The sequence below is a fragment of the Oncorhynchus gorbuscha genome, linkage group LG09 (assembly GCF_021184085.1).
Source record: "Oncorhynchus gorbuscha isolate QuinsamMale2020 ecotype Even-year linkage group LG09, OgorEven_v1.0, whole genome shotgun sequence".
Classification (NCBI taxonomy): domain Eukaryota; kingdom Metazoa; phylum Chordata; class Actinopteri; order Salmoniformes; family Salmonidae; genus Oncorhynchus; species Oncorhynchus gorbuscha.
The window spans coordinates 36,983,621-37,010,574 of record NC_060181.1 but is presented as its reverse complement, the minus strand read 5'-3'; the positions used below and the strand labels follow the sequence as shown (position 1 = coordinate 37,010,574).

The following is a 26,954-nucleotide window of genomic DNA, read 5'->3' as shown; positions in this document are numbered from 1 at the left end:
TTTTTGTTTGTTCTTTCCCTGGTCCTCGGGAACACAAGAGAGGGGGTTGCTGGGTATCTGGACGGCCCTTATCTGTTTGAAAAGCTGTCCCTGAAAGCCTGCAGCAAATCAACAGTTTTCGCAATGATCCCCTATATAAGGAAGAAGAGAGGGTACTGATTCTGCTGAAGAATACATTTAGGGTGCTTGGTCGGGAGCCTCAGCAGAAAGCTTTTGATGGCTCTCTGTTGTGTTCAAAGCACAGCAACTTTTGCCAGCTTAGCTATCTCTGTTGGGAGTTTTTATTTTGAAGCTTTGTTTCTTAAGTTCTTAAGTGCTTTTTAAGTGTTCATGAAGCAGCCCCTGTGGGGGAAGGATAAAGGTGCCTCTTCGCAGTCTCATCGTAGCATAGAGACTTCGGAAGATTTTAGTCACAGCTCAGGGACACAGCTGCAGAGGCAGGCTAGGATGGATGGCCATATTTGGTTAGCGTTTATGCCGGTTTCACACGGAGAGACCGTTGGAGGAGGGATGTGGGTGGGAGGAGGAGGGCGGGATGAGGTAGCTGACCCAACGGCTAGGGGTCGTTATGATTGGTTCTCAGACTCATTCCAGTAATTAACATTTGATTATTTATTTCTTCCCCTGGAGGTGATTGGGCTATAGCCTAGTTTTTGTTGGGCACTGTGTATGTGCGCGCATGTGTGCATTCGTGCGAGCGTGTACTCGTGGCCGAACAAACTACCGTAACCACACCACACACACTCATATCCTTCCATTGCACACACAGACCACACACTTTCACCGGTCCTCACTGCTCAGTCATCCCTCAAACAACTGCACTTCCTCGTAGAGATGAGCTGATAAACCGGAAATGATCGACATCGACCAAACCAAACCACTTTATCGTGGACCTTTTACTGATATCGTTCATTATGATAAATAACCTTTAGGGTCTTACTAGAGAAATCTGAAGTTTGAAATGAAATAAGTTGGCAAATATGGGTGATTGTTAATGGGACAATGGATAGCTACAACATTCAAAGTAGTAGTAGTAGTTTTAAGTGTAAAATCAAACAATAACAATGGTGCACATTAATATTAAAAACGTTAACTGTATCGTTACAATTCAGTCCATTTCTCATGATATGTCATTTTGCTCTACGTCGTCGCCTCCCCTACCCTCCAACCACAGAACAAACCAAAAATGTGAGAAACAACAACGATGCATCTGTGCCGCACCTGTTTTCTTAGCGCTAACGTGTGTAATGCTTTCATACACCCGGACCCTCCTCCCGCCACCAATCACCAATCACCCCCTCAGCAGTTCACCACATAGAGAGAGAACAGAGAACAGTCGGTAGACTTTCAACAACAGAAAACAGAAACATAGATGGTGATATTATCAGTGTGACAGACAGGTCTTACTTTGATTGCCAAAGACTACAGTACCTTCTATGGCTGGGTGATATAAAGGCCATTGTCTTTGCATCACGGATGAAGCAATATGGCATATCACCAGTTCTCAGCACAATGTTGGCACACTTTTGCAGGGGTGACATGTGAACTAAACACTGTTCTCACACACTGCAGCCAAAGCCACAACTTCAATAGCTTCCAAATTAGAAGGTGTGGAACATGGATGTTGTCCAATTGGAATTACTTTTCATTAAAAGTATTGATATTTGTCAATATCAGTCAGCCTGACAAAGATTCTCGGAGTAGGAGGGATCAGTTATACCTTTCAGATCCGAATGATGAATAAGATATTTTTGACAGGAGGGAGTGGTCCGAGATCAACACACTTGCTCAGAGACGCTTTTTGAAGAGGTATCCTAGTTTTTCTCTTCTTCTCTCATTCTTTAATCTCTACAATAGCGCAGACCAGCACACAGTGTCCGGAATCCAGCTATGCAACCCCAGTGTGACGCCTGCCTCAGGATTCCTGGATTGTATCGACTTATCAAGATCGTATTACAGACAGCGTACCGCGCTGGTTCACTCTGACATCCTTGTGCACATCCTTGTTGAGATGTCTGATGTGATGTTTGTGTAGGCTCATGTGTTACGTGAAGCTAATATCCACTCCAAGTATGTACAGTACAGTAAATGTGTGCATTCACATGGGAGTTTTTGTGAGGACTTGGTTCGGGGTAAGACGAGATGTCGTCCTACCTGTAGACGATAAGACAGAATGAACATAACCTAAAAAACATTGACAGGTGTGGCCGTAATAACGAGATAAGAAGTCGTAACAACAAGACCGTCACTATCGCACCTGTCATCTACTGTCACACCAGTCATCATGGGAGGGGCTGTCAGACAGGTCGGGCCACATATAGTGCGGGGAAAGAGGAGAAGAGAGAGGGAGAGAATGAAGAGGTAGGACAAGGAGAACTGGTTGGCAGAAAGAGGAGATAAGCAAAAAGAGAGGAGAAAGACCATTAAGGACGGAAAGAGCGAGGGAGTGAGAGCAAATATCAAGAATGCACCCAAAGCTGAAGAGAAGCGAAAAGGCCAAGGAAGAGGCATTCTTTTTAGGAGAACAGACATCACGTGCGAAAGGAGGGAAGAAAGGAGAGCTAAAGAGGCCCCTCCGGTGAGACAGGGGGATGACGAAATGGAGAAGAATGAGACGGGGGAGCAGGAGAAGGAGCAGGGAAGAGGTACTCTCTGAAAAGAGGCAGTGAACAGGTGAACATGGGAGGTGGGGGAGAGTGGGGGTACAGGGACAATATTTGGAGTTGACGAGGACAAACAGGTTCTTGCTAGGTTCTGCTCAACCCAGTAAAACACCACACCACCCCCTTCCTCTCTACCTGTCCCTCCTCCCTGGCTTTGCCGCCGGTCTGTCCTTTCAGCTCCACTCGCAAAGGTGCAGACATTCACTCCAAAGCAGAACCATACAGACATATAGTGACACACACACACACACTCACACACGCACAGAGACACACTCACACACGCACAGAGACACACTCACACACGCACAGACACACTCACACGCGCACAGAGACACACTCACACAGAGACACACTCACACGCACACAGAGAGACACTCACAACCACAGAGACACACTCATAAGCACAGAGACACACTCACAAGCACAGAGACACACTCACACGCACAGAGACACACTCACACGCACAGAGACACACTCACACGCACAGAGACACACTCACACTCACATGCACAGAGACACACTCACACGCACAGAGACACACTCACACTCACACGCACAGAGACACACTCACACGCACAGAGACACACTCACACGCACAGAGACACACTCACACGCGCAGAGACACACTCACACGCACAGAGACACACTCACACGCACAGAGACACACTCACACGCACAGAGACACACTCACACGCACAGAGACACACTCACACGCACAGAGACACACACATAGAGAAACACACAGACAGGCACAGAGGAAGGGGAGCTGGCCCCACTGTAAGGGAAGATGTATGTGTCCCAGTCACATGCATAGCGAGTGAACAGCACAGGTTCCCCAATGCTGTAGAATAGGTGACTGTGGGTGTTTACAAACGATGCTCCACAGTTTAACACTGCAAACAGGGTGGCTAAAACTGTACAGTCAGACCGGGACTGCAGCAGAACCAACAGGTCCTTGTTGCAAAGCAATTGGCTCTGTGTGTGTGTGTGTGTGTGTGTGTGTGTGTGTGTGTGTGTGTGTGTGTGTGTGTGTGTGTGTGTGTGTGTGTGTGTGTGTGTGTGTGTGTGTGTGTGTGTGTGTGTGTGTGTGTGTGTGTGTGTGTGTGTGTGTGTGTGTGTGTGTGTGTGTGTGTGTGTGTGTGTGTGTGTGTGTGTACGTCCGACCTGCGCATGCCTGTGCGTACATGAGTGGATTGTAAATGAAAGATACACACAGGCAATACATTTCTTTTGAGGGGCATTATGTCCTTGAGACATGGGAATATTATATGTGACATCAAAAAAATGGTAGCCAATGGGATTGTGTGTGCATGCAGAAGAAAGGGAAAGTAAGGAGACCCTCATTTCTGCCTTGAATGTCAATTAGCTTGAGGAATATCCCCAGGAAAGCTTGCCATCTCTATTTGTAAGGTCATTATTTCGCTAATTGCATTCCAACCCTCATCTGTTGAAGCTTTGTTCATGGAGACACTTTGAGGAATGAACCCCATAAAGTGTTGGCCCTTAGGACACAGACAGATAAGGGATGTTTAGTTATGAATTAACCCAAAAGATATGGCACAGTATCTCACATTTGCTTGCTGCTATCATCACATGGGACGTACTGAGAGAACGTCCTTTGAAACTCCTTTTAATGAGCTCAGTCATTGTAAATGTCAATTGTCTTGTGTTAAGGACAACACAATAAGTCAAATCCCTTATAAGTGTGTCTCACTCTATACACGCCTGTGTGCACCTACAGTCTAAGGAGCCAAAACACAACTCCAATCTACACCTTCCTAACTATTCCTGTCATTGACAACATTATAGCCAAAGGAGCACAACCAAACAACGAGCAATGTGGTCACTTACGTTCCTGGAGGAAGGGGTGGAGAGGAAAAGAGTCCGGAACCCTGAGGGTCCACTTAAGCTAATGAATGGCTTTTGAGGGAGCTCTAAGTCGTCTTCCATTAGACAAATGAGCAGGCGGTAGCCTTCACGTGGGGAGTAATGGCTGCCACACCGTAATCACTCTTTCATTCTAATCAGGGTTTTCTTTAATGAACACGCAATCTCTTGTGCTCAGGAAACAGAATAGCTGTATTTCATTAAAATAACTTAAATGAATAGCTAGGGAAGATGGACAATAGGTCTGAGATCAGGTAATAGAGTAGGGCTGTCCTTGAACCCGCTTTTCTTGGAAATCTTGGAAGTCAAAATTAGTCTTTGTCAACTGCTTAATGTTGTGTAATTTGCATATGCTAAATTGAAAAGCTTTATCAAATTCAGCCACTCGGCAGACCCATGATATTTCTTGTGTGGGCATTGGGCAATGTTCAAGAGTGAAAAATATATATTCACGAGTCAAGGTTCGGAGGTCAGCCATGTTGTGCCATGATCCAAACATGCTTATCCAATCATGTTAATTGCAGAGTGTAAATATTGGATAAGCGTGGCCTTAGCCAGTGCACTGCTGGTACGTTTTAACCATGAGACTGACTCTTGGCACATCTTGGCAGAGATGGCACTGTATCGGGTGTCAGTGCAGAGATTCCCGGAGGATATTGTAGCTCAAAAAGGGATACATAAAAATAAGTTACGCTGGTGACGTCAATCAGCGCATCATCTTGTATCAGTCATGCTCTACTTGATTGGAGGAGAACACTAACCAGAACTAATGTCAAATGTCTGGGAAAACCCTGCAGGGAGAATAAGGATGGTGAGGCTGCAAGGACTATAGGTTAGAGGTCATGGTGCATTGCCTTGGCAAACCAGGGAAACTTGAGATGCTTGAGGAGTCTGATGAGATGGATATTGGTTCAAGCTCATAGCACAATCCAAAAGAATCGGGTAAAAGCTTACAGGTTGAACAACTGAGGTTTTTTAAAATGTTTTTTTTTTTAAATGAATGCAACATGTGCAGTTTGATATCTGCGCTGCTTTACTGCACTGTCAAAAGGTCATCCCAAAACTCCAAAGTAAAAAAAAACATATCCTCTAAGGTTCACAGGATCAAGAAGGGCTAGGCTACGTTTGGAGAGGGAAAAGTTGTAGCTGGCACTATGTGGTGCTTGATACAGTATCTGGCATAAAACGGTGATGTGTACTGTACGAAGCTAAGAGCCATAGACTATACTATGCCATGGCACATTAAGAACTACCAACCATAAACTACTGAATCGCTAAAGGACGCACAGGTACGTGACACAGGATTAAATGGGAAGCGTACTTGAAGGTGTAAAAGTCAGAAAAGACTGTATTTTTGGAGTCTTTTAGAAATACACTACATAACCAAAAGTATATGGACACCTGCTCGTTGAACATCTCATTAAAATAACATGGGCATTAATATGGATTTGGTCCGCGTTTGCTGCGATAACAGCCTCCACTCTTCTGGGAAGGCTTCCACTAGATGTTGGAACATTACTGCGGTGACTCGCTTCCATTCAGCCACAAAATAATTAGTGAGGTTGGGCACTGATGTTGGTTGATGAGGCCTGGCTCGCTGTCGGCATCCCAATTCATCTTAAATGTGTTTGATGGGGTTTAGGTCAGGGCTCTGTGCGGCCCAGTCAAGTTCCTGCACACCGATCTCGACAAACCATTTCTTAATTGAACTCGCTTTGTGCACGGGAGCATTTTCATGCTGAAACAGGAAAGGGCCTTCCCCAAACGTGTTTTCAGTGCTCCGGAGTCCAATGGCGGCGAGCTTTACAACACTCCAGCCAACGCTAGGCATTCCGCATGGTGATCTTAGGCTTGTGTGCGGCTGCCCGGCCATGGAAACCCATTTCATGACGCTCCCGACGAACAGTTCTCGTGCTGACGTTTCTTCCAGAGGCAGTTTGAAACTCGCGAGTGAGAGTTGCAACAGAGGACAGACGATTTTTACACGCTACATGCTTCAGCACTCGGCGGTTTTGTTCTGTGAGCTTGTGCGGCCTACGACTTTGTGGCTGAGCCATTGTAGCTCCTAGACGTTTCCAATTCACAATAACAGCACTTACAGTTGACTGTGGCAGCTCTAGCAGGGCAGAAACTTGATGAACATTCTAAGACGGTGCCACATTGAAAGTCACTGAGCTTTTCAGTAAGGCCATTCTACTGCCAATGTTTACCAACCCCCCCCCCCCCCCCCCCCCCCATAGATTTTAAAATCCCTTGACGTTTAATATCAAGGGCTCTAGCTTTAAGGAATGGAGAACGCTTCCTAAAAATGGTTTGTAGGGGGATCAAAGACTTGTTTGCCTTCTTTCACTTGCCCCCCCAAAAAAACAAGGTGTTCAAAAGTGTAAGGTTTACCCGAACCCAACTTTCTGGAACACCCTCAAACTGGTCAATGATCTGGTCACATACCTTTGACCTTCATCTATACCTCAGAACATATGTATCCCTCCCTAGCCCACCTTCTTAATGCCACCAAACAGGGCAGTCTCCAAGTGAGGCTAAAATCAGGCCAACCCAAGACAAGTACACCATCACCCCATTGTCTATGCCACCACAACTTGACAGTGCCTGTTTAAATTAGGGGAAATACCTTCACATGGCAACAGTCCATCTGCCGTTCTGAGCTCAAGGAGGTGGGGCTTAGAGCACTTTACAGGGGGGCACTGATCTGATCCGGTTTAATCCACAGACAGAAGTAGACCCACCCTGACAACTGGACTGAGCAGCTCAAGCTTCTATCTCCCCCTTCCTCAAGTCAAGCCCCACCCAGGGAGCCAGACCTGTCAGCTTAACCCCCTCCTCTACCTGACTTCCACCATTAAAGACTTTTAGATCAGGCCTTTACCCACCATGTGCTTCCCCTGATAATACATATACTTTTACCAAATAGGAATGGTAGATTGATATGGAAGTATGAGAAGGCACACCGGAAACAACTTGACTACTTGTGGTTAAACCCATGCAACATTATAATAAGTGTAATGTCCTCTCTGACTCCCCACCCTGACTCCCCAAAGCCCCTTTTCACACAGGTGAGAGGTCACATGACATGGTAGGAGGCTTGTTGCCATGGACCCCAGGCTCTCGCCAACATTACCTCAATTATACTTCCAACCCATCTAAACACAACAGTCATTTCTGAGAGAAACAACAGAAGGATTCTGTGTTGCATTTCCACCACAAATACTCATTTGTGAGTGAGCTATATATTATCAACTAGTCACTCAATGGACACCCTTCAAAAGCCTAAAATAAATAACAAGGATGCACTTCATGCGCAAAAAGCCAAATGAAAGAGTTGTGGAGTGACATAAGTTGACTGACATTTGAAGAATCACAAGCAGCAACACATCTCAGTTCTGTAGTGAGGTTAATGGTTTCTTCTATCGCCACTCAGTAATGGTCAAAATGGCCGTCTAACCGAGGCGTATTAGGCCTATCTACCCCTGACTGGAGTTCAAAAGGCTTAGCAGCGTTCGTCTCCGTTTCCCTGTGTGCATCAACTCACCCCAATTATGCAGCTAACGCCTCTCCCTCTGCGCCTCCCCTCTCCCACATCTCCCCTTCTTCCCTCGACCCTGCTAAATCAGATTAGCTCACAGCTCACAGCTCACAGCTCACACCCCCACATTTTTGATGGATATGACTAGTCTGAAAATATCAACAAAGCGTACGTACCCCCCTTAACCCACCACTCCCTGTTTGTCCGTTATGAGAGCTAGGAGCTGAGCAGAAGGGGAGACGAAATTAGCGACAGGAGGTCAAAGGTCAATGGATTTGAACTGTCCCCCCCAGGGGAGGATGACTTCCCCTCTCATTGAAGCCACGGCAGTTCAAGACCGACCACGGTACCGCAGGCATTGTTAGCAGATAACAGGATCCCCATTATAGTGAATGGAAAAATTGCGATCTTTGTGGTCAATCTTCGTGTAAATAAATACAAACCTGAAGACAATCATGGTACCACAAACTCTACTTCATTTGGCTGCAATGCGCCGTTGAGTCGTCACGCAGGAATGAATGGTGTCACGTGATCGATGGCTTTGTCCATCCATTTGTCTATAGAGACAGTCATAAGCTGTGATATCAGCAGCATGTTCTTAGGTATGCCTTCCCCTATAAAAATGCATCTGAAGCACAAAAGCTAGCACTATATTGACCTACAGGCCAATAGATATGGCACTTAATGCCTGCAATCTATTCAATTTCATGTATTCAATTTGATCTGAAATGTAAAATATCAGACTATTTTGTTTTGTCCTGAGTTGGCGCTAAAATGATGTAGAGTATCTGAGGTAAACCTGAAATTCACTGAAGTGTGCAGTCATCCAAATCCCACTAGGAAAGTAATGCACATGGAGAAAGGGACATTTTGTGCTAATAACTGTAAAATAGGCAGCAGCGATTGACAGTAATGGTTCCAGACGATAATGGCTCCACAGCATAAAGCCACAATGCTTCAGCCCTTTCATCTGTGAGAGGAAATTAGGAAATGGAGCATTACCTGTGGAGCTGCTAGAAAAGAGAACATCTACAAAACGGCACAAATAATGGGTCTAAAAGACATCTAGTTAGGCAAGTTAGATTCACAGGAATCCGTTAAAAAGCATCCCTGACACTTTGGTTCCTGTGTTATTTAACCATTATCATAAAGTGTACAGCAATTAGGCCTACATTCTACAATTCGTACATTCGGAATAATCTGATTTCAACCTAAAATGTTTGCAGTAAGGGACGTTCCATTTGATTTCAATCACTTTTTAACCGCACCCGTTTTGATTTCAATGAAAGCTTTTATAAATATTTACCGATGATAGAAGTAGTCAGAAAGTAACTTTTTGGACATGAATGCCAAAACATTTAGGGGATAGAGAAGCTCAAAGTGGAGCCATTTCGCACACCCTATCCTACCATGAGACATCCATGTCTTCATCATTGGAAAATATAAACAGTTGAGATTGATGTAATTTAAAAGCTTACAAACTGTCACGCCCTGACCTTAGTTATCTTTGTTTTCTTTATTATTTTGGTTAGGTCAGGTTGTGACGAGGGTGCTATATGTGTTTTCCCTGTCTAGGGTTTTTGTATGTTTATGGGGTTGCCTAGATTGGTTCTCAATCAGAGGCAGCTGTTTATCGTTGTCTCTGATTGGGGACCATATTTAGATAGACAAGAACCCACAAAATACCCAAAGAATATGGCTATGTGTAGTTGCCTGTTTCAGCACTCTTGTTATATAGCGTCACGTTTGTTGTTTTGTATAGTTTGTTTAAGTGTTCTTTCTTTCATTAAAGAAAAATGTATTCGAATCACGCTGTGCCTTGGTCTCCTCACTATGACAAACGTGACACAAACAGGGTTGTCAAACTTTTTATAATTTCTTTAAAAAAATGTGTTTTAATAAAAATTATATGTATTTTTTTACCTTCAATGTACATTTTCTTAACTCGTAAACTATTCAGCATTTTTGCATATGTTGTAGTTTAGACCTGATTTGACATCTTCTGAGGTTTTCATGTTGTGCCCACCATCAGTTAATTGTATTTTTATTTAACTAGGCAAGTCAGTTAAGAACAAATTCTTATTTACAATGATGGCCTATCCCGGACAGACCTGCACCGCCCTATGGAACTCCCAATCACGGCCGGATGTGATACAGCCTGGTTAAGAGAGAGCATGCTATTGAAAACAGGGTAGGGTGGGTGTCATGTTTTGGCTGATAAATGTACTCTTTCAAATGGTAGCACAAAGATGGTTTGAGGATCACACACCAGAGAATATTGACAAATGGGAACATCAGTTGTTTAAAATTATACTGTCAATCTTCCTATTAAAATCATAGAAATATTGATAATAGAATAGACATTCCCATTTAAATTGACATTTGACGGTGGGTCGACCAGCAGCCATCTTTGTGGAGTAACTGAAAGTGAACAACTCAGTTAAATCAACATGTAAAAGATGTACCAGCTAAATTGCAGTGGTCTGAATGGATATGTCCATTCTATGAATTATATTTCTATGATTGCACAACACAAACACATCAGATTATGTAAAATAGTGTCTAAACTACAACATATGCGAAAATGAAAAACATTGGGGAATCCGCGTATTTAGAAAGGATAATTTTTTCCCTCACTTTTTATTTTAAAAAGTATTTGCAAGACATTATTAAATAGTTTGACAACCCTGTTAAATTATTTAAAACTTAACCGTAGGGTTGGGTGATATCATTTAACAGGGTTGTCAAACTATTTAATAATACCTTGCAAATACTTTTTAAAATAAAAAGTGAGAAAAATAATAATTCCTTTCTAAATCCTTTCTAACTCCAATATATCACATTATTTAAACAAAAATGGACGGTATTTGACGTTTTTTACATAATACAAATAAAAAATATTCTTAATGAGTAGTGTGTGACCCGAGGGTGATAAATACATTCTCAGTGATTTCAATGGGTCTTCCTTCATTCTAGATGTTCAACTTCAACCAAAAGTCATTTTTCAGCATTTTCATAAATTTCTGTACTCATTTAAAAGCATTTCCACAACGCCACATAGGTCTGCACGAGGTATTGGCAAAAAATCTAAGCCATATTTTTAACCAAATATTGTAATTGCAATTTGACTTGCGATTTACAGCAAAACAATTGGGTGAACTGTTGGAGTCATGTAGAATGATTATTCTAATTCTATAGTTAGAATTTAATAGCGGGAACAGCTAGTTTTTATTTTCTTATCAAGTTGGGCCTAAATCGCTAGGTAATAAATGTACTGAATCAGAGCAAACCTAATTAGCTATACAGCTGTTTGACATGATAAGGAATTCAAATGCCAGGGAAGAGTTGTGAGAGCATAGGAACCAAAGTGTTGATAAGTGTTTCATAGGTGACCCTATAATCTTTGGGTACATCTGAATGTTCTCTCTTAGCTACTTCATGTAGCTTTCATATTCATGCTTCATGTATTCCTCTTTGATTCTGAAGATACTGTTGCACAAATGACATGCTGATCTAGGTCTACACCATCACTGGTGTTATGAAGCTGTATAGTTAATTATGTTTGCTCTGATTTAGTACATTTATTAGCTAGCCAATTAACTAGTGATTAGTATTACTAACACGATTTAGGCCCAACTTGGTAAGAAAATAAAAACCAGCTGTTTGCAGATGTAAACTAATAGTGCAATTATAGAACACAAGTGGATTTATAATAAGAAGCAAAGTGAAAACAGCATCGTTGTCATCAACATTGTTGCATGTGCTGCACTGACCATGCAGACTGAACTGTCTGACCACGTCCATTATGGGCAAACATATGGAAGGTTTCGTTCAAATCTAAAGGGGTGCGGTCAAAGTTATTGAAAATGAACGACCCGTAACAGATTTGAAACAGTTTAGGGTTGCAAAATGGGAATTGCTGCTTGACTTGAAGCGACCACACTCTGCACCTGAGGCACTTCACATGGCTAACACGGTTCACATCAGGAAAATGGCCTGACAGCAGAAAAACAAAAATGTGCAAAAAAATTTGATTCGAAATCCGATGCCCTAGATAAGGGTCCCTTGCTTAAACAACAAATGTTGCTGGACGTGTTCCAATGCTCTTACTCAAAACAGGTCAGAGCCTTTCCCATGGGATCCTTGTTGCACCCTGAGGCAACCACAGAGATGCAACACAAGTTCAACCCAATTACAGGAGAAAAGAGGCTTGTTGAGACAAGCATTTTTATCAAAACACAAGTTATTGGGTGGCCGCATCAAACAAATAGGCCAGCTTCGTACTTGGACCGATTAATCTGGCTGCCACAGGGCACATTTGTACAAAGAAACCCCACAAAGTACAGTAAGCCTCAAGTCTCCACTAGTAGGTCTATTTTTTCAGTGTCTCCTCGGATTTACTTCACTATGTCACATTAGCATTCTTGCTGTCATTCTCTATTCCTTCAAGGACAAAGAATTACTTACCTCAGCTTCTGAATCGTCCAACAACGGCAGTGGGATTCGATGAGCCAATCGGTACAGAGTGAACATCCAGTAGGAATCCCAAATCAGAGGACAGAACAGGATTCTGAAGGGTTCTGAATTTAAGAGGTATGGGCTGAATTCTTCCTCCCAACTGACTGACTACCTGTGAGGAACAAAAGTAAAGAAAACAGAGTGAGCATTAGAGAGTGCTTGAGCATGCCAAGAGGCGGCACCTCCACATTTATCCTTATCCTAACCCATTCATTTTTTAATTTTTTATTTCACCTTTATTTAACCAGGTAGGCTGGTTGAGAACAAGTTCTCATTTGCAACTGCGACCTGGCCAAGATAAAGCATAGCAATTCGACACATACAACAACACAGAGTTACACATGGAATAAACAAAACATAGTCAATAATACAGTAGAACAAAAGAAAACAAAAAGTCTATATACAGTGAGTGCAAATGAGGTAAAAAAAAGGGGGAGTTAAGGCAATAAATAGGCCATGGTGGCGAAGTAATTACAATATAGCAATTAAACACTGGAATGGTAGATGTGCAGAAGATGCTCCTTTGGGGTGCAAAGGAGCAAGATAAATAAATGCTGTATGGGGATGAGGTAGGTAGATCGCCCATCTGTAAACAGCCCATCTATGTACAGGTGCAGTGATCTGTGAGCTGCTCTGACAGCTGGTGCTTAAAACTAGTGAGGGATATATGAGTCTCTAGCTTCAGAGATTTTTGCAGTTCGTTCCAGTCATTGGCAGCAGAGAACTGGAAAGAAAGACGACCAAAGGAGGAATTGGCTTTGGGGGTGACCAGTGAGTTATAACTGCTGGAGTGAGTGCTACAAGTGGGTGCTGCCATGGTGATTAGTGAGCTGAGATAAGGCGGGGCTTTACCTAGCAGAGACTTGTAGATAACCTGTAGCCAGTGGGTTTGGCGACGAGTATGAAGCGAGGGCCAACCAACGAAAGCGTACAGGTCGCAATGGTGGGTAGTGTATGGGGCTTTGGTGACAAAACGGATGGCACTGTGATAGACTGCATCCAGTTTGTTAAGTAGCATGTTGGAGGCTATTTCATAGATGACATCACTGAAGTCGAGGATCGGTAGAATGGTCAGTTTTATGAGGGTATGTTTGGCAGCATGAGTGAAGGATGCTTTGTTGCGATATAGGAAGCCAATTCTAGATTTAATTTTGGATTGGAGATGCTTAATGTGAGTCTGGAAGGAGAGTTTACAGTCTAACCGGACACCTAGGTATTTGTAGTTGTCCATGTATTCTAAGTCAGAACCGTCCAGAGTAGTGATGCTGGACGGCGAGCAGGTGCGGGCAGTGATTGGTTGAAAAGCATGCATTTAGTTTTACTTGCGTTTAAGAGCAGTTGGAGTCCACGGAAGGAGAGTTGTATGGCATCGAAGCTCGTCTGAAGGTTAGTTAACACAGTGTCCAAAGAAGGACCAAAAGTATACAGAATGGTGTCATCTGCATAGACGTGTACTAAAGAATCACCAGCAGCAAGAGCAATATCATTGATGTATACAGAGAAGAGAGTCAGCCCGAGGACTGAACCCTGTGGCACCCCCATAGAGACTGCCAGAGGTCCGGAGAACAGGCCCTCCGATTTGACACACTGAACTCTATCAGAGAAGTAGGTGAGAGGTTTTCAGTAACCCTGTAGCGGAGTCAGATTCCTCCAAGGTTGTTTATATACCAGCCCAGCAGCGGTCACTTTTACCATCGTCCTACTAAAAAGCCAGACGCCTTTAGGAACCATAGTCCAGGTAAACACTGAACTCAGAAGTGGGAAATTCTGCCCCTGAATGGACTCCCTGTCTTGTTTTTTTCTGTCAGTTCGGCCCTTCATGGATTGCGTTAAGTCATTAGTGATGTGCGGGTTGACTCATAACCCATAATCCCTGGTGCGGATGTATCTGTGTGGCGGATGGGTTTAGGGTCATTAAATATTGTGTTGCTGAATGGCAGAAAGGGTGGCTGGCGGGTGGGTTAAAGAAAGAGAAACAATACCTTTAAAAAAATCCATCAATGTATAATTCTTGTGTAATTTATATAGGCTACATTAAGATTTTTCTTCCATTATTTTAGGCGATCTGGTATTAGCACATAAACCTAAAAATGTAGGGCTTCACTCTACGTGCACCAAATAGACTACACAGCGAATCGTGTGTGATGTGTGATGATTGTGAGGCGCAATACAAATTTGACAGTCACAAGATGAGACTTCAAATACAATAGGCCTATGACACGTCATGGGAACTGTAGCCTACTATTTAGATGGGTTCAATGGAAACTGAAATCTGGGCACTGACTGTAGGTTTATAACCTCTCACATAGCTTTAATACGAATTCCTACAGAATTAAGCATTTCTTGCAGTAAAATTATACACCAAATGTAGGTAAAACTTGGACAAGAACAGGACTGGAGGAATATGATTTCTTTCTTTCTGCATCTTGAGAGAATGCAATGCTCAAAGGTGCTGTCTTTATCATAAAAGCTGACAGTATTTCAACCACATAAAATATGCATCGAAGCCGAACTGAAATCTTATCAGAAACGCCTTGGGTTGTTTTCGCAGCTTTCTTTTCCTTTACAACCGGTCAACCTGGTTGCACAGCAAATCTTTCCTGTTTTTTAATTGTATTTTCTCCCCAGTCCCTAAACGTGTTTGCTCCGTGAAAGATGACAGAAAACTTTACCGATGTCAACTACTATAGATGGAAGCATTCAATCGATCTATTACATTATTCTGTTTAAAAAAAAGTATTTTAGGGAAACATAATGATAAAAGAGAAACTACATATATTTAATTATCAACAAGTTGACTAACAAATATAACAAATAACCAAAACTTCAGAAATTATAATCAGTAACAGATCTAAATCAGGCAACAAAAAAAAAAAAACCATCCAAAGAATTCTGCAGTCTTCGACTATAGCCTATAGCGCATTTTCTATATTTGTAGGTTGGGTACGGGCCTCAGATTTCCACTTTATCACATACAGTCAGGAGTTTGCGGATGGGTTATTAGCAATTGCGGGCGGGTGCGGATGCACAAACAGCTGACCCGCAGACCACAAGTTCCTATATTGAGAGTAGCCCCCCCCAGGAGCACAGCTACATATCAGCCAAAAAGGCAGAACGTCTTCATGTTCTGAAGAGAATGAAGGGGAATTGGGGCAATCGGCAGGTCAGTGTGTCTTTTGGATCAGATACATTTGTGCTGGAATCCAACCGACTATGTCTTTCCAAAGTGAACCAGATCTGTTTTATACAGCATGGGCCGCTTTTCCTGGCTAAACCGTCGCTAGTTAACAATACACAGAAAGACAGAGGCCTATTCCATGCGCAGCCTGGGCCAAGTGGAATGGAACTGACTGCCATCTGGTGTCAGGGGGGCAGGGCCGCCCACGTTTGACGTTTCCAGAGGGTCTATCAAATGTGCCGTGGCGCTTGCCGTCGCCCTGCCAAAAACACGCTGCCTCCCCCGTCGACTTCCTGATTGTGTTTAGTACAGGCTTTCAGCACAGCTGCTTGGGGAGTTTTTTTTCCTCTCCCTTGAACGCAGCTCAACACAACACACTTACTGAGCGCAAGGGGAAATCATTCTCTGAGCAGGGCACCCCAGCCAGACTCGGATATCAGGCGGTTGGCCCCAACCCACGGTGGTTAAGCGTTGAAGCCAGCCAATATGTCATGGTCTCTTCCTACATAGAGGAAATGTTGGAAAAGGGCATTCTGAACACTGATAGTGTCATCATTGTTCAGGGTGGTGCCATGCTTCAGATAAGTGCCACTAGTAGGGGGTCTATACATCAGGCCTTTGAAAATGAGCCCATTGGTTGGTATGCGATCTAAAATGGAAAGCTGCTGGGAAGTTGTGGAGGCCAAAATACATCCTCTGCAATCAGAAAACACCACAGCCGGAATAACCAAAATGGTAGAGTACAGAGAGAGATGATTTAAAAACAATTGTACTGAGAAGGGTACGGGCAGTTGAGCATGTTCTCCCTGAACAGTAGAGCTTGGCAACCTGTGCCCCAAGAACAAACCAGAGCCTTTGAGCTCAGATGAGATTTATCAAAACCATGCCCGTGTGTTCTGTGCTAACAGTTGAACTAACCTCAAACTCAACTCTCCCCCAGTTTTAGAGGTTAAGGGGAGACACAGCAAACCGTTAGCACGAGAAATTAGCTATTGTCATGACTTTAGGAAACCTACTTCCACTATCCCAAAATCCTTGTTTTTCCCCTTAAATCTGTTCCTAGGTCAATTTAAACCCTTTTCCAAAGAAACAATTTCTCCTGTCATGGCTTGTTACCTTGTCAATAGGGGGTTTCTTGTTTCCCTCCTAAAGTAGCTAGCCCATCAACAAAGGATCTGTCATTGGGAATTAGCCTGGGGCAGGCCGTTTCTAGTTCAACTGAATCCGGCCCTTGTTCTGGGTCCTAAGTGTGCCCATTGTGGTTCAGATCACCACAGAAAACCAAAAATGTGATTAAATCTCAAAACCCAATCACTCCTCTCTCGCTATAAGACCAAAGCATGTTTTGCTGTGGGCAGACTGGGCAAGAGGTCAGCCAAGCAGGTCGAGGGTTGAAGAACATTTCAGATCTGTGTTGTGACCGAATTGCCTACTCATAACACTCTAGGATTAGTCAGATGTTTGTCAAAAAAGCATGTTCAACAATGGGTGGGATTACAGTCTAAAATAACAGAACAGTGAAGAATCATTTCAAGATTTCTGTGGACCAGGTTTGAAAGTCTTTGACAAACCTTTTTAATGAAATACTTGAAGATTCTGATTACAAAGCCAAATATAAAATGACTAATTATTTCATGAACATTAAAATAAACCTGGAACTGCTTGAGAGAATGCCAAGAGCGTGCAAAGCCGTCATCAAGGCAAAGGGTGCCTACTTTAAAGAATCTCAAATATAAAATATATTGATATGTTTCACACTTTTTTGGTTACCACATGATTCCACATATGTTATTTCATAGTTTATTTGTACTATGTAGAATAATAGTACAAATAATGAGAAACTCTGGAATGAGTAGGTGTGTCCAAACTTTTGACTGGTACTGTATATATTTATTTATGTATTATTATAGCTTCTATTCATCAAATTGTTATGTATACCACTTCGCTTTGGCAACATTGACCTTGTCAGTCATATATAAAGCATATCGAATTAGAATTTAAGCGAGAGCGAGAGAGAAAAGAGAGAGAGAGATGCATTGCTTTGACCATGCTTAACCGAAGGCCTGAAGTGCTTCAGGGCAAAGCAGCTTGTTTTCGACAGACACTTCTTACCCCTTCCCAAAGAATTGTGAGATAATGAACAGCATAGCCCTGCTTCATGTGAACAATCCACCTCTCTCACCACCAGTCCAATCTACTACCTGACTAGAGATATCGAGAGGCTCTTCAGATTTTCAACATGCCAACCCCCCTGGCCTAGACAAGAGTTGACCTAGGTATGCCCTAAGATAGTGTGTGCGAGAGAGAGGGAGCGAAAGAAGCAGAAAGAGAGCGGTAGAAAAGGAGCGAGCGAGAGAGACGTCAGGGCAAATCAGTAGCTGGTCCAACGATACACCCACACAGTTGACTTATGGGCCTGACAGAGCCTCCAGACAGAAATGGGACCCATAGGAACTAGTGTTGTCACGATACCAGAATTTTGACTAACACCGATACCAGGTTTAGTATCACGATGTTTTATACCATCACGATACAACAATGAAAAAAATAAGGCATATTAGCCATAGTCACAGAATGGCATTTGATCCAAAAAGATAAACACAGCTACTGCTCTGTTCAATCGTTGGGCATCTTTTAAGTTCAATATCATTTGATTTGAACGTTTCTATGCCACATTCTTTTTGACAGCAAGGCATTAATGAATCAATTACACAATCATTCAATAAATATGACTTTTTACGAATCCAATCTCAAAACTACAATGGTAATAATTGATTTTGTATGGTACATCTCTATTGATAAACTGGGTAAATAAAGATGTAGTCTAGGTCTATTCACAATCCAGGTGAATGCATATTATTTCGACAGGAGTGTGTGCATGCATTGTCTTGAGTTTGTTTTAGCTAAGAAGCAGAAGACAAACAATCCCTTCCATTTAAGATGTATTTTATTGTTAACTAGGCTTGGGCGGTATATTGTATATACCGTATACCGGGGTATTTGGAAGAAGCCACAAGATGGTTTTTCAATACCGCCAATAATATTTTAAGTAGAATTTTTTTTTTTTACAATACATAAGTAAATACCTGCTGTCAAGATAAAGAACATTGCGTTCCTCATTTCAGCTGTCACATTATTATGAATCTTACCGCAGTACCCAGTCACGTGTCACATGGTGTTTGTTTACATGCACACAACTATGAGAGAAGGCAGCCTTGTGAGTCGCTCACTGTTGTGCAGCATGTGCTAGGCGATCGAATTAAAGTATGGAATTCACAGCTAGATATTTATAACGATTAAATTAACTGTTTAAGATGTTAAATGCTGTGCATGGCGGGCATGTAGCCTAGCAAGCCAGTTACTGAAAGGTTGCTGGAACGAATCCCAGAGCCAACCAGGTGAAAAATCTAACGATGTGCCCTTGAGCAAGGCACTTATATCCAGAGCGACTTACAAGAGCAATCACAGTTAAGAGAATCTTCTAAAATATAAATGTAAACATTTGGTTTGGTTTCCTAATTTAGTAGCTAGTTAGCTATCTAGCTAAGTGGCTAGCTTCTTCAAAAATCATGCATTCACTTGGTAACAGAAGGGAATCCCCTCCAGGATCAAAAGCCTGGCTAGCTAATAATTGTTTTGACATGCAGCAAACTGGGAATAGCATTGTTGAGCTACTTGTATAGTTTAGGTCAGAAACTGTACCAAAATGTTTGCAATGCACTTTAGAGTATTGTCCATTCTGGTTCATATAAGGCCAAAACAGACTAATTTCAGTCTACTTCAGAGTCAGACAAACATGAGCCCAGACCCACTCCACATGCTCTTAAGCGATCAGCCTCAATAGATGTTCAGAGTAATAGAAATATGCAGCGGGTAACATCATATAGCGGTTTAAGGCAGTCCATCTCTGCTTACCCCGCACTTTTCCATTTCTGATACGTCTTTCCAAGAAACTAGTTCAAATAATTGAATGGTGAGGGATTGGCAGAATACCATTCCCACTAATGGTGTGTTTCGTATGATAATAGCTGCACGAGCACTACGAGAATCTGATTAGTTACTCCCACTACTCTGACATTATCATGCTAATCTAGGCCTTAAAGAAACTGGGCCTGCTGAACATTGATTTTCATACTGGCAGGGAAATGAAAGCTCTGCTAACCCAATATCTATCCCAGTGACTGGGAACAGCCGAGTATATGGAAAGAGGAAGACATTAGTGCTAACTGTTAATTAAGAACATTACTCTCCGTGAATAGAAGGATGGAGACATGATTTGGACCACCGTTTTCACTACAGCCAGGCAAAATGATTGGTTCCAGTGACACAACCTCTTTCTTAGTGGAGTTGATTTAGGCCTACTTCGACAACAATTTCTTTTTCGAAGTGTATTCTGTTGCAATTCAATAGGGTAATTACACTGCAACATACAACAATTTATAAATGCAACATACAACAATTTCAAAGATTTTACTAAGTTTAAAGTTCATATAAGAAAATCAGTCAATTGAAATACATTTATTAGGTCCTAATCCATGGATTTCACAAAATGGGAATACAGATATCCATCTGTTGGTCACAGCTACCTTAAAAAACGTAGGGGTGTGGATCAGAAAACCAGTCAGCATCTGGTGTGACCACCATTTGCCTCATGCAGTGAGTGACATCTCCTTCGCATAGAGTTAAACAAGCTGTTGACCGTGGCCTGTGGAATGTTATCCCACTCTTTAATTGCTGGATATTGGCAGAAACTGGAACATACTGTCTGTCGTACACTTCAATTCAGCGCATCCTAAACATCCTCAATGGGTGACATGTCTGGTGAGAATGCAGGCCATAGAAGAACTGGGACATTTTCAGCTTCCAGGAATTGTGTACTGATCCTTGCAACATGGGACCGTCATTATCATACTGAAACATGAGGTGGTGGTGGCGGATGAATGGCACGAAATCCTGAGGCCCATTGTCGTCACTGTATCTCTGTGCATTACAATTGCCATCAATAAAATGTGTTTGTTGTCCGTAGTTTATGCCTGCCCATACCATAATCCCACCATGGGGCACTCTGTTCACAACATTGACATCAGCTAACCGCTCACCCACACAACGCCCACGCTGTCTGCCATGATTTTTTATTTATTTAACCTTTATTTAACTAGGAAAGTCAGTTAAGAACAAATTCTTATTTACAATGGCGGCCTACCCTGGCAAAACCCGGATGACACTGGGCCAATTGTGCGACGCCCTATGGGACTCCCAATTACAGCCGGATGTGATACAGCCTGGAATTGAACCAGGGACTGTAGTGATGCCTATTGCACAGTGAGATGTAGTGCCTTAGACCGATGCGCCACTTGGGAGCCAATCTGCCTGGTACAGTTGAAACCCGGATTCATCCGTTAAGAGCACACTTCTCCAGCATACCAGTGGCCATCGAAGGTGACTATTTGCACACTGAAGTCGGTTACAATGCTGAATTGCAGTCAGGTCAAGACCCCGTTGAAGACGACGAGCACGCAGATGAGCTTCCCTGAGACGGTTTCTGACAGTTTGTGCAGAAATTCATCGGTTGTGCAAACCCACAGTTTCATCAGCTCTCCGGGTGGCTGGTCTCAGACGATCCTGCAGGTGAAGAAGCCGGATGTGGGCTGGCGTGGTTACACGAGATCTGCGGTTGTGAGGCCGGTTGAACGTACTGCCAAATTCTCTAAAATGACATTGGAGGCAGCTTATGGTAGAGAAATTAACATTATATTATCTGGCAACAGCTCTGGTGGACATTCCTACAGTCAGCATGTCAATTGCACACGCCTCAAAACTTGAGACATCTGTGGTGTTGTGTTGTGTGACAAAACTGCACATTTTAGAGTGGCCTTTTATTGTCCCCAGCACAAGGTGCACCTCTGCAATGATCATGCTGTTTAATCATCTACATGACACCTTGACACTTCAAAGGGCAGTCACCTAATGAGTAAAGTTGTTACTTTTATCTCTTATTCTTATCAGTATTTTTAAAACTGCATTGTTGTTTAGGGGCGCATAAGTAAACATTTCACTGTAAGGTCTACAACACCTGTTGTATTCGGCGCATGTGACTAATAAATTTAGATTTGATTTAAAGTTTGATCGCCTGTTGCATTTCCCTATATATTCCCAAGGGTAGTTTGTTTTTATGGCCTTTTACTGCCCCTTGTGATGTGGGTGTGAGGTATATCTCCTTGCTCAAATGATTTCCTGGATGCACCTAAATACAATTTTAAAGACGAGGCATTTTATTAAAGGTGCCACATGCAAAGACTTTTGGTCAGAGGGCAACATTTTAGCAAAAGGTGAGAGTTTATTCTGGATGCACTGTTTTAGGAAAGACAAAAACAAAGTGAAATCACTCACACACACACTTAAAACTGCTCATTATAGCTCCAGCCAGATAAAATACACTATTGGTCTTTGAGACCTACAAGCTGCTTTAGGTGAAAGAGTGGCAATGATGTTTACAATCTTTATAATCCAGAGTTAGCAACATAGCCAGTTATCTTCCTCCATCAGCGCTCTCCCTCTTAGGAGGAGAGGTTTGGGTACAGGCAGTGCTTCAACCGCATTGCAACCTCTGCACCCCTTGACCCTCTGTCCCCTTCACACACTTCCAGGTTTAAACATAACCCCTTTTCCAAACCGAAGCCCGAACACCAGTCAAACCCCTCTCTCCGCATATACTAAGTCCCCGCCACCAAGTCCTAAGACACAAACCAGATGTTTGGTTCTGGTCCAGCATGAGTTAGAAAGGGTGGAGGAAGAGCGAGAGCGAAGAGAGAGAGCGAGAAGAGGACATGGAACACTCCATCTTTGTCACCTGCTTCCTGTCCTCCTTCCAGTCGCCAGACTGTCAACTGCCGTTCCATCTCTTACTGGTGACGCCATTGTTTGTCAAAGGCAGATAGACTGAATGTGGATCAGTGAATGTGGATCAGTGAATTAAACATCTAGGCTAGGTCCTGGTGTAAACTATTTGTACACAAGAGGTAATTGAGGATCTTTAAGAATAATGGGAGTCATGTGCAACACATGCTGGTAGGGATTGAGGAGATAGGGGAGCAATGCATTAATATGAAACCCATTGAACAGCTCTGAAGTGCAGAAATCCAATCTCTGGCTCCTTCCATTTTATGCCTCATTTCATCTCTCAACCTGATTACAGATTTTTTTTTTAATGGCATCAGCTGGCAATTTAACCACACCAAATCATCTGTTGTGTGTATTCTGACAAAGTCAAATTTCTCTGTTGTCTAACCGCGCTACTGTAATTATTGTTCCATTAATTGCCATAGAGAGGCCTTGGAATACTTACAGAGGCCATCTTTTCCACTAAGCTCCATGTGTTGCAAAAAGGCGTTGTTTCTGCAACATTTTAAGTGCTTGGAAGAGACAGCTTCCAGCTGTACATTTTGGAGAGCTCTTTCTTCTCCTTTTTTGGACTTTTCTCAATCCTCATCAGACTGGGACAAAGTTAAAGATCTTGAGCGTCCGTGGCCTCTAAATCTTTCCTCAGCACGACTTTTCTCTCCCCTCCTCTTTCGGAACACTAAGGAATTCCGCGGGATCTTTCTTAAAATAAAAATCCCCTCTCCCTTCACCCCACTTTGCTTGCTTCTACTTTCACATTCCTGGAACGCTTGTGCTAAGGAGTTTTGAATGTTGTGTTTGTCAGCACCTGCACTTCAACTTCAAGCAAGCAAGTGAGCAAACAAGCAATGAGACAACAAAACAAAAACAGTAGGAGCAAGACAGAGGAAAAAAAGAGGTCACGAAAGAAGCAAGAAGTTGATAAAAACTGGCAAGCCTGCATCCGCAAAACTCCCCCTACAGAATAGGCCTTCCTCCACGCAATGACTTGTGTTATCTCCGCGCCTCACCAATAAAGCTCATAAAACAGTCTCTGTGCTGCATATCAGCAGACACCATCAACTGTAAAACTGATTTAACTACCCCCGATCTCCCTTTGAAGCAGGCCAGTCGCAGAAATGACTCTTCAGCCATTTTATTTGCCAACAGCTAATCAATGAAGCAGGAAAGAGATACACTATCATTAAGTGAATAAAAGTAGAGATCATTTGGCACAAGAACCCTGAAGCTCCTTTGAACCTTATTTATAATTTAAACCTGTCCCTGGCTTTAAAAGTCAGCCGGTTTTTAAAAGGAGCAAAGCAAATAAGCTGGTATTTAAAAAAAAAAAATAATAATAATAATACATATTTAACCTTTATTTAACTAGGCAAGTCTGTTAATGAACAAATTAGTTTTTACAATGATGGCCTACCTTGCATGTGTTGACAACTAACCCTTTGACACATACAATCACATATTTGTGGTCATTGTTGAGTAGTCCCTGCAGCGTACCATCGCAAATATGTGATTCGAACAGTAGAAACAGAACATGCAGTGCATTCAGAAAGTATTCAGACCCTTTGACTTTTTCCACATTTTGTTATGTTACATCCTTCTTCTAAAATTGATTAAATATCATCAATCTACACACAATACCCCATAATGACAACGCGAAAACAGGTTTTTAGAAATACCTTATTTACATAAGTATTCAGACCCTTTGCTATGAGACTCAAAATTGAGTTTGGGTGAATCCTGTTTCCATTGATCATCCTTGAGATGTTTCTACAACTTGATTGGAGTAAATTGATTGGACATGATTTGGAAAGGCACATGCATGTCTATATAAGGGCCCACAGTTGACAGTGCATGTCAGAGCATAAACCAAGCCATGAGGTTGAAGGAATTGTCTGTAGAAATCTGAGACAGGATTGTGTCAAGGCACAGATCTGGGGAAGGCTACCAAAAAATGGAAGAAGTTTGGAAGCACCAAGATTCTTCCTAGAACTGTCCGCCCGGCCAAACTGAGCAATCGGGGGAGAAGGGCTCGGTCAGGGAAGTGACCAAGGACCTGATCGGAGCTCTGAAAGAGCTCCACACTTCCTCTGTGGAGATGGGAGAACCTTCCAGAAGGACAACCATCTCTGCAGCACTTCACCAATCAGGCATTTATGGTAGAGTGGCCAGGCGGAAGCCACTCCTCTGTAAAAAGGCACATAACAGCCCGCTTGGAGTTTGCCAAAAGGCACCTAAAGGACTCTCAGACCAGGAGAAACAAGATTCTTGATCTGATGAAACCAAGACTGAACTCTTTGGCCTGAATGCCAAGCGTCACTTCTGGAGGAAACCTGGCACCATCCCTATGGTGAAGCATGGTGGTGGCAGACTGAGAGACTAGTTAGGATTGAGCCAAAGATGAACGGAGCAAAGTACAGACAGATCCTTGATGAAAACTTGCTCCAGAGCGCACAGGACCACAGACTGGGGGAAGGTTCACCTTCCAACAGGACAACGACAATTAGCACACAGCAAAGACAACACAGGAGTGACTTTGGGAGTAGTCTCTGAATGCCCAGCCAGGGCCCGGACTTGATGGGCAGCGACGCTCTCCATCCAACCTGACAGAGCTTGAGGGGATCTGCAGAGAAGAATGGGAGAAACTCAAATACAGGTGTGCCAAACTTGCAACGTCATACCCAAGAAGACTTGAGGCTGTAAACGCTGCCAAAGGTGTTTCAACAAATTACTGAGTAAAGGGTCTGAATACTTATGTAAATGTGATATTTCTAAAAACCTGTTTTTGCTTTTTGCTTTGTCAGACCTGGCCAAGATAAAGCGTAGCAATTCGACACATACAACAACACAGTGTTACACATGGAATAAACAAAACATACAGTCAATAATACAGTAGAACAAAAGAAAACAAAAAGTCTATATACAGTGAGTGCAAATGGGGTAAGTTAAGGAAATAAATAGGCCATGGTAATTACAATAGGCCAAGTAATTACAATATAGCAATTAAACACTGGAATGGTAGATCGGCAGAAGATGAATGTGCAGATAGAGATACTGGGGTGCAAAGGAGCAAAAATAAATAAATAAATACCAGTATGGGGCTGAGGTAGGTAGATAGATAGGCTGTTTACAGATGGGCTATGTACAGGTGCAGTGATCTGTAAGCTGCTCTGACAACTGGTGCTTAAAGCTAGTGAGGGAGATGTGAGTCTCCAGCTTCAGAGATTTTTGCAATTCGTTCCAGTCATGGGCAGCAGAGAACTGGAAGGAAAGACGACCAAAGGAGGATTTGGCTTTGGGGGTGACCAGTGAGATATACCTGCTGGAGCGCGTGCTACGGGTGGGTGCTGCTATGGTGACCAGTGAGCTGAGATAAGGCGGGGCTTTACCAAGCAGAGATTTGTAGATAACCTGTAGCCAGTGGGTTTGGCAACAAGTATGAAGCGAGGGCCAGCCAACGAGAGCATACAGGTCGCAATGGTGGATAGTGTATGGGGCTTTGGTGACAAAACGGATGATATAATAATAATAATATATGCTATTTAGCAGACGCTTTTATCCAAAGCGACTTACAGTCATGTGTGCATACATTCTATGTATGGGTGGTCCCGGGGATCGAACCCACTACCCTGGCGTTACAAGCGCCATGCTCTACCAACTGAGCTACAGAAGGACCACTGTGATAGACTGCATCCAGTTTGTTGAGTAGAGTGTTTGAGGCTATTTTATAGATTACATCAATGAAGTCGAGGATCGGTAGGATGGTCAGTTTTACGAGGGTATGTTTGGCAGCATGAGTGAAGGATGCTTTGTTGCGATATAGGAAGCCGATTCTAGATTTAATTTTGGATTTGAGATGTTTCATGTGAGTCTGGAAGGAGAGTTTTCAGTCTAACCAGACACCTAGGTATTTGTAGTTGTCCACATATTCGAAGTCAGAGCCGTCCAGAGTGGTGATGCTGGACGGGCGAGCAGGTGCGGGCAGTGATCGATTGAATAGCATGCATTTAGTTTTACTTGCGTTTAAAAGCAGTTGGAGGCCACGGAAGGAGAGTTGTTTGACAAGCAAAAACTCCCTAATCCCAGAATGCCATTCACTATAAGATGCAAATAAACAAAGTCAAAGTTGGTTGCGCCTATTGCCCAGAAAATAGTTAGTTTTGCCACTTTTCAGCATATTACAAATCTTCAATGTACTTGTTATAGTGTATACCAGAACCAGAGCACATGACTTGACAAGTCATTTACAGTTTGACAAATCACAAAGCAA

At 42.8% G+C, this 26,954-nt stretch overlaps 1 protein-coding gene across 1 annotated transcript in view; it reads right to left on the bottom strand.

Annotated features, from left to right (window-relative positions):
* The window catches only part of LOC124043495 (semaphorin-6D-like), a 151,949-nt gene that overhangs the window by 112,675 nt on the left and 12,320 nt on the right, over positions 1-26,954 (bottom strand). Inside the window, 1 exon segment of the mRNA XM_046362151.1 lies at positions 12,559-12,721. The gene's annotated coding sequence lies outside the window, so the exon portion shown is untranslated.